Genomic DNA, 14389 nt, shown 5'->3' with positions numbered 1-14389 from the left:
CCCGGTGCGGCTTTTTTCTTATGCAATTAACTTTTTAGATGCATTTAAACTTTTTTGCTGTACTGGTGATGGGACACAGGTCTTGCACATGCTAAGCAAAGGTTCTACCATTGAGCTGCACACCAACTCTTGTAAACAAGCTTCCTTAACTCAGCAAAACCTCCAACAGACACGGGTTAACAGTAAAAGTCAGTTCAGTCAGGACAAACAAGGAATCTGCTGTGGGTTAGGTCAGTATCATTCAGACACCACAATAAGGCAAGAAAATAAGCTACACAGAGGGGTTAGAGACAGCGCAGTGGTCAGAGCACTGGCTGCTCTCCCAGAGGATCAGGGTTCAGTTCCCAGCACCTACATGGCTGCTCACAACTGTTTGTAAATTCAAATCCAGGGGCTCCAACATTCTCTTCAGAACTTGAGGGCATTGCATGCGAGTGGTGCAGATATACATGCAAGTAAAACACCCGTACACAATCGATGGATACAAATTAAAAATTAAATTGTTATCTACAGAAGGTATGATTAATTGGGAAACCTCATTATATTTTCAGTTGACTAAAACAAGAAAGAAAGGTTAACAAGATTGTCAGATACATGGCATATAAAAATCAAAGTTTCTTGTACACCAATAATAACTTGGAAATAAATCAAAAGAGCCAAAGACATTATTAATAATCCCATTGTTTGTAAGTTGGCAAATGAACAACGGTCAAAGGACTTCTCTAGACAGAGCCCTACATGATAGGTATGAGTCAAGCCTAAAGGCTGTCATAGTTTTGCCCATGAACTTGGCAGGAAGAGCTAAGGTAATAACTTAGCATTGTGCAGTTTACTGAGTTAAATCAACTGTCACCATAGCATTCTTCAAAAGAACATGGACAGGAATTTTCGGTACTTTCTGCTGGTTTTCTGAATTAATATTGGCTTTGACGAGGTATTAATACTACCTGCTTAAATAGATGTTGTATCAGGGCTGGAGAAATGGCTCAGCATTTAAAGACGTTACAGAGAACTGGAGTTTGGTTTCTAACACCCTCAATGGCTTATAACACCAGCTTGGGGGGGTCTTGTGCCCTCTTCTGGACAGTATGAAGGCTGCACTCACACATACACATCACTACACATAAACATACACATAAAGAAAAATCTTTTTAAAGAAGCTAATCACTCCGGCTATGGAAAGCGGTGCTTTGCTTTGGCTTCCCAGAAATAACTAAGGTGTGATGTGACATGGAGGGCTGAAAGCAGGGCATAGGAGGCTTGTTCCTGCTGCACTGGCTCAAACATTTGCTTACAGATAAAGACTACTCGATGGCAGGATCATGATGGGTCTGCTAGACCTGGAGTGCCTGGGATTTATTAAGTGCATTGAAAGCAGATTGTCTTCACTGGGAGTCCTCTGCTTTTCTGAGAAACGTGTTCTTCTGTATTTCTGTAATATGCCACAGTCCAAGGGAAATGCCATATTGGCTTTCAGGGCCTCTTTGAGGATGACCAGAAGATAATGCCACACATCACCTGCTGTGATGTGGATGCCCTTCTGCTAAGGCAAGGCTCAGCTGGCCAGAGGAACCTCCAGCCAGCCAGAGGAAGCCTAGAGTAGTGGAAAGATTTGAGGAGAGGGTGTCTATTCTAGAGAGACAGTCGTAAGAGGGAAACAGTGTTTGAAGCTGTCTTTAAACACAGTTTTGAAAATGGTCCTGTCTGGTTTGGCCTGGGGCTGCACACTTACAATGATAAAAGCCATACTTTCTGCTCAGCTTTAAACTACAGGCAGTGTGAGCATACAGGGTGCATCTTTCTGGAGAACAAAGGGCTGGAGCAGGGCACCTAGAGGCTGCTGCTACCCAGTGTGGAAACTAAAGACCGACTCCGCCAGGCCTGGAGAGGTGCTGCCCCTCCCCCCCAGCCTTCCCATGTTAGCTGGGTTTCACTACTGCTGTTTTGGCTGTAAGCAGGAATGCAGTGGGGTATAATTATTCTAACAGCATGAAGGGCAATTTTGCTTCCAGAGCAACACTTTAAAATCTTTGTAGCCTGCTGCGTGCCAGCATCACCAGAGTGCTTCCGTCGGAGTGTGAGCAGAGCGGTGCTATCAATCAGGTGTGGGGAAGCCAGCTTCCAGGAGGCAAATCCCTGTTCAGGGCTCCCCAAAGAATGGCAGCAGCCTGGACTTGCCCAGTCTGATCAAGCAATTCAGGTTTTCATCTTTGCTGGAGAAGGTCACAATTTCCTGTTCCTGTTTCCATGCCCAAGGATAGACTAGATGGATAAAGTTCATGCCTGCCATGTTGTAGAGATCTAAGTGTAGAAAGGATGCAGGGAAGACTTAGAAGTTTATGAGGATCATTTTATGAGAACGGTATATCCTTCCTTTTCCTCCTCCAAGGACAGGGGAAGACAGAGACAGACTGATTTTAGTGCATGGTCCGTCATTTACAAATCATGGCTTCTGAGTGATCCATACAATCTAGGGGTGGAGAGGGATGAGAAATGACTGGGGTTGGACCTGTTACAAGTTCTGAGACCCACATTAAGATGATCTCATCCTCATGTGGGAAGAACTTGACAAAACTTCATGCCCCACTAAAGAGTCCTCTGAGGAATCAATGTGTCCATTTCACAGAGGAATAGATGTCAGAGTATGGGAAGAGACAGGCTTGAGGCCTCAGCTGGCTGGCAGGTAGCAAGCAGCCTGGAACCCCGTGCAAGGGTGGGGTGTATGTGGGGTGGGGGTGGAGCGATCAGATTCGAAGGGGTTTCCTGCTGAGACGTCAAAACTTAAATTGTGTCTGCAGCACAGGCTCTGGCTCTCAGGCCTAGAGTGGGGTATGCATGCTGTGAGTGGTTAGGAGTGTTTCATTATTCAGTCATATTTTTAAACTTGGCTGTGCCACTCAGATATAAATGAACGTCATAAGCTGAGCCTAAATTCCACGAATAATTAGGTCTGCGGCCCTGGGGCATGACTCCTGCTCCAAGCCTATCTCAGCTCGGTGCAGCTTCTCCCTGGGGGAGGTCTTGGTGATCCTTCCCAACCGTGGAGAGCTCTGCTACCCTGCACAATTGTGCACCTCAGAAGGCTGACCCACAACTCCTGAGCCTCCTCAGGAATCTCTCTGGTATGTCCATCACTGTGTAAATTGTATTAGGAGAACGGCGAGAGCACATCAGATTAGGTAATTAGTGCCTCCTCCACCCAGGACATCACTAATCCTGACACTCCAACAAGGACACTTATGGTCTCTTCTGCAGTGGCTTTTGCTCTGCAGCAGGATTTTTTTTTTTTTTTTTTTTTTTTTTTGGTTTTACGAGACAGGGTTTCTCTGTATTGTTTTGGAGGCTGTCAGTCCAGCCCAGTCTCGAACTCACAGAGATCCACCTGCCTCTGCCTCCTGAGTGCTGGGATTAAAGGCGTGCGCCACCACCACCAGGCTGCAGCAGGTTATTTTCAGATAGCAGAGAGGAAAATGTGGATAGACAGGGTGGGAGATATCAAGATCTCTTCCTTCCAAGAACTGTTTTGAGATACTGGCCCAAGTGCTTGAGTCCCGTGGTTGGGCAAACGGAACCCTGGCTCTATCTGTCCTTAGCTGATAGACTTGTTATTATTATTGTTGTTATTATTTTGGTTTTACGAGACAGGTTTCTCTGTGTAACAACCCTGGTTGTCCTGGAACTTGCTTTGTAGACTGGGCTGGTCTAGAACTCACAGAGATCCTCCAGTCTCTGCTTCCCAAGTGCTGGGATTAATAGGCATGTGCCACCATTGCCCATCCAGAACAAGCTATTTATGCTCTATTCCTCAGTGTCCCTTTCCCTGAACATCACAGAGTAGCAGCGAGGAGCAGGGACAGGCATAGTTCTGTAGGAACCAGCACAGCCATCGCTGCTGCTTCTATATTGTGTTTTGCAGCAGCAATGAAGAGCAGCTAAGTGGATAATGTAAACACATGGATTATCAGTTTAAGAGCATGCTTCATCCCACTAAGCTTTCAGGAATGGGCACATAACCCCGGCCCTACTGCAGGCCCAGCAGCAGACCACACAGGTGCAGGGCTCTGCCCCAGAGGTTCTGGGTGACGCTCCCTCGCTTCTTCCCACATCGCCTGCCTACAGTGTTAGTCCTTTCTTTTCTGCCACAGATCTATAACTTCTCACTGATGAGTCACCCTCTGTGACATTTCGCCACCCTTTCCCATTCTGTCCCAGTCACCCCCTGTTCCTTCTGGTCTCTGGCACTCCAGGGTATCCAGCCTGTGCACTAAGGGTTCTTCCATTGGAGGAAGGTGCAGGCAGCGGAGGCAGCTGATTGATACAAGTTATGCCTGTGACAGCAGACTGTGTGGTCTGTAAAGACTGTCCTCCAGCAAGCATGCCAGGCAGGCATGTTGATCACTATCCACACGTCACAGAAGGGAAGCTGGTAACTCAGCAGCCTCAAGCATGCACTTGCTATCCCCTCGTCAGCCCTGCACATGGCTGACAGCACCAGATCCCCCAGCTATGCCAACGTGGCAGCCTTCAGTGCAGGAACGTGCCAATTTGCTTCCAGGACACAGACCACGGAGAGAGTGCACAACCACCTATGTCTGTAACAGAGATACATGCAGGAGCAGGGAGGTGGAAAAGAGGGTGGGCTCTACCAAATTCCAAGTAAGAAAATTAATACTAAATGCTGATGTTTTCAACAGAGGAAAAAAAGGAAAACATCACTTCTTGAATGCATAGTGGATTCCTGACAAGCCCAAGCCCAGGCCCACAGTGGCACCTCTAGCTAGGTTTGCTGGGAAAGGGGGACTCGCTTCAGTGCAGAGTGTGGCCAGAAGGAGTCTTCCTCACCCCTCTGTCACCATCTGGTCACTGTCTGATACAGCAGTCATAAGTGCTACTGGAGAGCAGAGCCATGCTGCCATGTTGTAGCCCAAAAGCTACGTTTTGCTCCTCAGACCGTCCACTGATTACTGAATGGATAAATGAAGGAAGGGGCACTTCCCATATCCTGCCTCTCCACTACAACTTGGCGGCAGAAGGCAGTCTAATCGGGGCTACCTGTCTGAACCAGGCAGGGTTCTCGATGAGTGGAGGATGGGGTGGCACTGACTGACCTGGGCTCCAATTTTGGCTTGGACAAGTTTTGCCATGTGATTCTAGGGGAGTTTACTATGTTTCTGTAAGACTCAGTCTCCCAGTGGCATGGTCTCATCAAAGTTGCAGAAATGCAAGGCAGAGTCTCTGATGCCTCCCTGGCTTCTCTGACTGACTGAGGGGCCTGCCCAGCAGGGAGCTAGCATGTCCTAAAATGCCTTGTTAGCTGCAAGAGGAAGGGGAAAGTGAAGCCATTTTGTGTTGAAACGGAGTGGTTAAGGGAACATGTAGATGCCTCTGCTCAGCTGCTTCAATGATGGCAAGTACCACTGACATTGAGCGACTATGTCAGGCAGCTGGGACACGCCCTGTCCCTCAGCTGCCATGGCTCAAGGCCACTCTAAGAATAGCACCAGACTCAAACGGGAGTCAGGTTCAAACTCCAAAAGTTTTCCACCCAGTAAGGACACATGGGTCTGAAACCATCACCTGCATCCACCTCCCTCCTCCGCACTAAGGTTGGCCATCACAGGTGCTCCTTACACTACACACACGCTGGGGGACAGACAGATTTTCTTAGTATGGGGACTCAAAGCCACTGTGGGGGTTTGAATGAGAATGGCCCCCATAGGCTCATGTATTTGAAAGCTGAGTTCACAGTTGGTGAAACTGTTTGGGAAGAATTAGGAGGTAGGGTCTTATTGGAGGAGGTACGCCACTGGAGATGGGCTTAGAGGTTTCAAAGGCCCACACCACTCCCAGTTAGCTTTCTCTGCCCTGTGCGTGTGGATCAAGCTCTCAGCTGCTGCTCCAGTGCCATGCCTGCCTGCCAGCTGCCATGCTCCCTACCATGATGGGCCATGGACTCACCCTCTGAAACTGTAAGTGCCCAATAAGTGCTTTCTTCTCTAAGATGCCTTGCTCATGGTGTCTTATCAATGCAATAAAAAGTATTGAAGACAGCTGTAAATAGGGGACTCTATTGCCTTGGGTTTAAAAAATAAAGTCAGAGCTTCAGACAATCTAGTATTTTCAAACAAGCAAACAACAGAACAAGTAAACAACAAAGCCAAGCTCACTAGGCGGAGAGTCTGCCCTTGAAAGGCAGTGAGGTGAAGTTTCAGAAGGAGACTTTGATTCGAGGCCCAGTGAGTACTGTACACTGCTTGTGCGTATCCCCGCAGGCAGGTTCCCTGGGCTCCCAGCCTGTCCAACAGTTAGACCAGCTGAGTGCTCAGAGCGGCCAGGAAACCTGAAATGAGCAAGTCTTTCTTCATTTGCCAGGTGGGAACCTTGGATTCTGTGACAGCCCTAGTCATTTGGGTAGAGAAAATGTCTCCACCAGATTGTCTGTAGGGTGTTTTTTGATTGGTGATTGAGGGGGAAGGGCCCAGTCCTCTGTGGATGGGGCCACCCTTAAGGCAGGTGGTCCTGGGTGGCACAAGAAAGCCGGCTGGGCAAGCCACGGGGAACATGCCAGAAAGCAGCTCCCCTCTATGGCCTCTGCTTCCGTTCCTGCCTCAAGTTCCCGCCCTATTTCCCTACATCCCTCAGTGATGACTGTGACCTGGAGATCTAAGCTGAATAAGCCTTTATTCCCCAGTTTGCTTTGGGCCATGGTGTTTTATTCTAGCAACAGAAACACTAAGGGCTAAGAGAAGTCGAGGCTTCTGTCGTCCACCTTTTCCACTGAAAGTCAACACGGACAGTCAGTGCTGCAGTCTGAGGCGGCTGTTCAGTGTGGCAGCACGCTGGCTTTGAGGGCCCTGCAGATTTTCCTCTATGCTCAAACATGACACCACATTGGCAATGGGAAGAATGTTTATTCTAGGATCTAACAACCCCCAGATGTCCCTCCACAGCTCAGGTTCTGGTCAAAGTTTGATGGAGCAAAGCAAGGTGTAGCAACTGAAGGGAATTTGCACCACACTGCTCCTGACCGGGTTTCCAACAGCCTTGAACTTAGCACTGAGGAGCCTCACGGCACAGTCTGGGCCATCTCAGAGCTTTGGCTCCTCCACTCCACTTCTGAAGACAGTCTCTGCTCTCACCTGGGCCAGAATCCTCAGCGTGTCACGGCCCCTTTCTTCTCCGTGACTCACTACCCAGCCATCTCCATATGGCCTCAGGTGGCATCCCAGACCACACCCCTTTCTGACCCTCCTTCATCCAGCTGTCACCTCCAGTCCCTCTTCCACGCTGTCATCTCTGTCTCTCTTCCACATGAAGCCTGGCTTCCTGGTGCCATGTTTCTGAAGCAGGAGCCCAACCGTGCATCCTGGTTACAGGTCCCATCCTCTCGTGACTCTCCATGCAGGGTGTATCCTTACAGAGCTGGCAGTCTCTGCCAAGTTTCAGGCTCAGGCTGCCCCCTTCAACGCTATTTCCGGTTACAGACGGGTCTCCCCTCTTTCATCACCAGGTCCTGCCACACTGTCTCTTCTGCAGCTTACAAGCTTTCTCTCTCTTCCTGGCTACACACAGACATGTGTTTTCCCCTCAAAAGCCCCCAGCGACACCATCCAGACTGGTCAGTGGCCTCCCTGGCTTCCTCAGAACACAGACAAAGAGCCTGTACTTCCTCTGCTCAGCAGGCCTCTGCCAGTGTCTACTCCTACAGCTGGACCAGAGATCCCTGAGGTCCAAAGCCTTCTTAAAGATTTCAGTGCCACAGAAATGACTGCACGGTGCCTGACCACGCCCCCTCCCACTCATGGCAATATCACATGGCTGTGACCATAGTGGCCAGCTTTCCAGTTGGCTTCTTCGACTTAGTAAAACACATCTACAATTGCTCTGTATCCTTTTGTTCAAGAGCCTTTTTTCCCCTTAGAGTAATATTCCATTGTCTGGACGAACCATGATTTTCCCATTCACCTGATGGGGGTGTTTAGTTATTCATTCTACTGTGACCATTTGTGCTTATTTACAGTGGTGGGGACCAGACTCAAGGCCATGCTAAGAGCACAGACTACACTGAATTGCATCTCAACCCCCTCACCCCCAGCTGCTGATAATTTCTGGTGAGTATAAAGAAGGCCGTGGGTTCTATATAGAAATTAGTTTTTTGTTTGTTTTTCGAGACAGGGTTTCCCTATGTAGCTTTGAAGCCTGTATTGAAACTAGCTCTTGTAGACCAAGCTGGTCTCAAACTCACAGAGATCTGCCTGCTTCTGCCTCTCATTAAAGGCATGCACCACCGCTGCCTGGCAATTTTTCTTAAAGATTTATTTATTTATTATGTATACAGTGTTCTGTCTACATGTATGTTTGCAGGCCAGAAGAGGGAGCCAAATCTCATTAGAGATGGTTGTGATCCACCATGTGGTTGCTGGAAACTGAACTCAGGACCTCTGGAAGAACAGCCAATGCACCCAACCTCTCAGCCATTTCTCTAGTCCGACATTAGTTGTTTTGTCTTGTTTTTGTTTTTGTTTTAACTCATTTGGGTAAGTACCAAAGAACTGGTCTACTAGATTGCGTGTCTCATTAAGTAGGAGCCTGCTCAGCTGTCCTCTGATGGCTGTGCCACCTCAAGCTCTCCCTAGGAAGAGCAGTGAGGACCTGTCACTTTACAAAGGCATGCATTTTCCACCTGGGTCTTTGTCAGAGGTATCTGGTGGCTCCTCTCTGCTGTTTGAGTGGCTGGTCCATGATGGCATCTGATGCTGAGCACCTTCTCCTGGGCTTTCTTCCCTTGCTGAGCTGAAATGCACTTTGCATCTCTCTGACTCTCTAACACAGTGGTTCTCAACTTTCCTGATGCTGCTTCCTTTAATACAGTTCCTCATGTTGTGGTGACCCCAACCATAAAACTATTTTTTGTTGCTACTTCATAGTGTAATTTTGCTACTGTAATAATCATAATGTAAATATTTGATATATAAGATATCTGGTATGTGACCCTTGTAATAGGACCATGACCCACAGGTTGAGAACTGCTGCTCTAGCATCTCACAGAAGCCAATACAGTCAGTTCTCAACAAGCATCACCATAGGAACTCAGCCCTGGTTTAAAGCAGAGTGAAGCGGGTTGGTGGTGGTACTCGCTATTAACCCCAGCACTTAGGAGGCAGAGGCAGGTGAATCTCTGAGTTCAAAGCCATCCTGGACTACATAGTGAGTTCCATGACAGCCATGGCTACACAGAGAAACCCTGTCTTGAAAGGAAAAATCAAAACCCTCAAACAAACAGTGAGTCTGTGCTCTGCTCTGAGATGCACTTTCTACTCCTGCACTTCTATCCTGGCCACTCAATCCCAGCATCTCACAGCCCGGGCTACTCAGCTCAAGACAGACTAAGCCTGCCATCTGCCATCTGTAACCATGCAAGCCATGTCTCATGCCTCAGTAAATTATAAGTTCTTTGCAGAAAAGGGTCATCTCACATAAGCTTTTTCTAAAAACAGTATAACTGTTTTGTATACAAGAATACTTCTAAAACACACACACATACATACACACACACACACACAATAATAATAATAATAAATTATTCTCTCTCATGGAAGCATCCCAAAGTCCAAGTCCATCTTTCTCCTATCTTCCCATCCTGTCAGACATGTCAGGTCTAACCACAGTGCCCCCGCTGTCTATTCAGCAGGATCATGGCTCTGCAAGGGACAAAGCCTTCCATTTACAATTTTCCTTGTGGCTAGCAGTGTGCTCTGCAAAGAAAAAAAGCCTCTATTTCCAATTTTCCTTGTGGCTAGCAGTGTGATCCGTGAGCTCCATTAACTCACTTAAAGACTTTCAAAAGCAGAGCTCTCTCTACCTTCCTCATTGGCTATTGATGGAGATGCAGCCAGCACTTTCTGAGCATCAGTTGTCCTGGCAGCTAAAGGTCCACTGGGCAGTCACCATCGAGCTAGCACATGGGGGTCCAGTGAGTAACAAGAGTGGGTGGTGTTTCCCATTTCACACCTCCCTCTCCCAGTTCCACAGATGGGACAGGGCCTGAGCACTGGGAAGTGCCTCTGATCCAAGAACCAGTAGATGCAGGGAAAGAACTCAGCCATCCATCCCCCAAGTAAACTCTGTCTCTCTCACAGATCCCTGCCCTGGAAGGAAAACCTGCCAGCCTGGCACATGACAGCCTCCGCTTTTGAGTCACACTGGCTGGGTCCAGGGCTCGACTCCACCGCTTTCCCTAGAACTGGACCAACCACTTCCTCTTTTGGAGCCCAACTTTCCTCCCCCATAACCAGGCCACTAAGACTTCCGAGAGCAGTCTCCAGGACTCGGTGGCTGCACGAAGCCCGCGATGCCTGGTATGCAGCAGCCGCCCCTCAAAGGGCAGCTGTTGCTTTTGTCCTGTGCTCTCCGCTTTCAGAAATCACTCCGTCAATCCCTTCTCTCATTCGAGGGGCACTGCTTCCCCAGAGTGCTGAAACAAAGCTCAAGTCTGGGTGTGTCTGCAGGCCTGGTTTGGGGATCTAGCCAGATTGGCACTGGAGTGGTGGGAGCTTGGAGTGTGTGCAACTGTATGCTGGCGAAGGGGTCCCTTTTGCCTCTGGTGCTCTCTCCAGGAGGTGTGGAAGGGCAGCAGTCAGACTGACACAGGCAGGGCTAGGAAACTTGGGGAGTCAAGGAAGTATAAAGTGAGGGAGTTATTCCTCACCCTGAGTGGGTGAAGACACAGATGTTGGCCCATTACCTAAGGGAGCTGGGGAAGGCTGCAAATGGCATACACTGACCAAAGTAAACATTTACACTTCAAGTTATCAACTCTACCCCTAAGTCTACAAGTCTGATTGCCAAGAACAGCAAAGTCAGACACACACACACACACACACACACACACACACACACACACACGAGCACAGCATCAGCTAGTATTTCTGAGAATGTGCTGTTTTCAGCAGGAAGGTCTGGGAAGTTCGCACAGGAAGGGTGAGCCTCCTGGGTAGCCTCTGAGGATGGACACCCAGTGCATGGAGGCAGGAGTAAGTGAAGGAGCCTTGCAGGGGATGGAGCCAGCCTGGGGGGGGTGGTGGAGTGAACTATCCTTCACTGGGGACTAAGGGAGTGGGGAGGCTTCCAGGGGGTTCTACTAGGATCAGATTCTGAGGAGGCAGTTTGGTTTCATAGCAATTACTCTAGTATGGGAAGGTCACTGTAGTGTTTAGTTTTGGGGGGTGGGGTGGGGATTGTTTTGGTTTTCATGCTTGGGGCACGGTCAAACAATGGTGTGACTTTATAAAACAGCCAATTCTGAATGGTGCAAGGTTGTTCTTGTGAGCTGAGGGGTATCTATTTTAGACAAGCAGCCGCCCCTGAGTTCCTGTGGCCTGCTGGGCGGGGTTGGTGACATTCTGGGCAGCATCAAAGAAAGATGATCCTGAAAGAGGTGAAGATCTAGGGTTTCAGGCAGCTCTGTCAGGCACAGACCTTCCCTCTGGCTCCTGCACTCACCAGCTGGCCGGAGGGAGGGGAGACAGGCAGGCCAGGCACACATACAAAGGTCCCATTCTGTGGTGAAGGAAAATGGGTGGCCAGAGGGAAGAAGCCCTTCTGGGTTCAAAGAAATCAACTTAGAAAGCTTTGCTTATAAAAATAGCCATCTGCGGATCCTATTTATATCCCAGGCGGAGAGCCTATCGGGATCCTGGGCTGAGTCACAGACCCTGGAAATCTTCACCGTGTGGGATTAGTTTTGATTGATGGGAGATGTCTGAAACGCCACTGGAGCCACTGAGTCAGGGAAAATGTGAGTGCTGGCAACACGGGGCCGTTTCCACGGGGCTCTCGCTTTACAGAGAGATGCATGGGTTCCTGAAAAGTTGGCTCTCTAATGAACTCAATTAATAGAACCATATTTTCCTAGTGAGTCACATTTTAAAAGTAGAGATGGGCTAGGGGAGGGGTGGCAAAAACCATCACAAAACACTAACAAACTGTGACCCAGAGACTAAATAAAAATCACCCTTAATTGCGAAAATGTCTGAACGTCATGTGCTTGAAGGGCCACTATTAACGTTGTGACACAGAGTTGTCACTAGATATGGCTATGCTAGGGTGTGTAAGAAGTTTTGGAAGGAGGGCCTCGAGGACCTTGGGGTTTGCTTCTTTGGGTTTCCCACTCTGGAGCTTCAAAAACAAAACACAACACCCAGTGACATCTGAGGAAAAACCTGCCTGGGTTTTGCTGACCATGTACAGGGCCCACCTGGCCCTTTAGCAGGTATCGCTAGCAGACGCAGCCGGCCTGCAGTACTGCTGTTCAAGCATTTGCAAGCTGAAGGCCATGGCTGGGTGGCGCTGTGTCACAATTGCTTGCTTATTTAACTGAGGAAGAAGAAATTGAAGAAGTGGTCTCAGAATTGAAACCAGTAAGATGCATGGAGGTATTTAAGCTCTTGGAAAAGATAAAGGCCTTTGGAAAAGCTGGCTGCTTCTTAGGCCATATGCTAATAACAACATCAACAATGCAAGCACAGGAACAGAAATGGGAAGTCTTAGTTCAACACATTCTACATGTGGCGTAGATACTGGGTCTTGGGCCACTGTGGGGTCCCTGCCCAACAATTCCCTTTGCTACCTCAGACTTGATGGTGGCAGGTTTTGAAAAGAACACTTTTTGTTTTGATTGTGCAGTGATAAATCATGCTGTGACCTGGACTGCTCTTAATCCTATCAGCCATTCTGTTTTTTTCTGAGACAGGGTTTCTCTGTGTAACAGTCCTGGCTGTCCTGGAACTCACTCTGTAGATCAGGCTGTCCTTGAACTCACAGAGATCCACCTGCCTCTGTCTCTTGAGTGCTAATGGTGACTCACACCTTTAACCCCAGCAATCAAGAGACAGAGGAATGTGTGTGTGTGTATGTGTGTGTGTGTGTGTGTGTGAGAGAGAGAGAGAGAGAGAGAGAGAGAGAGAGAGAGGGGAGAGGGATGGAGAGATACAGGGAGAGGAAGAAGAAACAGACACAGCAGAAGAAGTAGAGGAGGAGGAGAAAAGAAGGCATATCTGCAGAGAGACAAACTCATTAAAAAGCCCACTAATTGGGTTGGGTGTGGTGGCCCAAGCCTGTAATCCCAACAGTCAAGAAGTAGAAGCATGAGGTTCAGGAGTTCAAGGCCAATCTCAGTTACATAGTTGAACTATGTGAGGTCTTGCTACTGTACAACACAACATAACACAACACCATTTCAAACCTCACTGTAACCAAGCTTTGCTTAGGAATTTTCCACTGACAAAGACTTATTGCATGTGCCATTTTTATCCCACCCCTATAATCCCCCTGTGATTAGGATTGCCCCCATCTTGCTCTAAAAAGGGTTAGGTGACTTTGAGGAAGGTGGTTCAGCTAGTATTCAAGGATCTAACATAACAGAGGGTACCAGGATGTACAAAGCTATGAGCAGGGTTTTGTCACACCATTGCCCCAAGGATACATATTTTGAAAGTCTTTTATTCTTTTTTTAAAGATTTATTTATTTATTATGAATACAACACCCTGCCTCCAAGTACATCTACACGTCAGAAGCGGGCACCAGATCTCATTACGGATGGTTGTGAGCCACCATGTGGTTGCTGGGAATTGAACTCAGGATCTCTGGAAGAGCAGTCAGTGCTCTTAATCTCTGAGCCATCTCTCCAGCCCAGGAAGTCTTTTATTCTTGACTCTAGAGTTTTGGAGTCCCCCAGATACCCACATTTCCCAATTTTGGACAAAGTACCCATTTTGAGGGCTGCAAGTGGTAGTTAGGGCTTTGCAAGTCCAATGTATGCACAGAGAAGGACATTGTCTTTTGCAAACTTGACTGTGAGGGCAGTTTCAGTGACAGCTCATTTTCCTCCATGTGAAGTCAGTCCAAGGGATGTCATTTAGAACAGCCAAGCAGTGTAAAAGGTCAGAGCTTAAAGTCATAGAAGGTCAGTGTCTTCATTACCGTGGAGCCCAAAGGGAGATGAGCCAGCACCTGTGTGGAGCCACACCTGCCTCTCAAGCTGCCCGAGGGTGGAGCCACACCCAGCTGCTGCTGGGCTTGACTGTCTCTCTGAGAGCTCACCCTTCCCTCCACTGCCTACAGAACTAGGCTCAGCTACTTCAAAAGCAGGGGCTGTCCATCCTTACATTCTCTCCTCCCACTTGGTCTCTTTGATTAAAGCCTTACGATTACAAGGCTTGTCCCCCAGCTTCCATTCTTCTTAGAGACCCTGCTTTGTTCTTAATCTCCCTGTGTCAGAATAGCACAGGGCATTGTTACTTCTTGATGTCTTGATTTTAGACATTGTATCATACTTCACATCTGGGTTTGGTGAGGATTTAACTCTCTTGCATTGCTATGCAACCCCAG

General features: G+C 48.3%; 1 protein-coding gene across 4 annotated transcripts in view; it reads right to left on the bottom strand.

The window, feature by feature from the left end:
- Atg7 (autophagy related 7) overlaps nt 1-14389 on the bottom strand; it is a 278976-nt gene that overhangs the window by 74387 nt on the left and 190200 nt on the right. The window lies entirely within an intron of this gene.

Source organism: Mesocricetus auratus, unplaced genomic scaffold (assembly GCF_017639785.1).
Source record: "Mesocricetus auratus isolate SY011 unplaced genomic scaffold, BCM_Maur_2.0 Super-Scaffold_100676, whole genome shotgun sequence".
Lineage (NCBI taxonomy): Eukaryota > Metazoa > Chordata > Mammalia > Rodentia > Cricetidae > Mesocricetus > Mesocricetus auratus.
The sequence above is the reverse complement of the archived record's forward strand: the minus strand, read 5'-3'. Positions and strand labels throughout refer to the sequence as shown.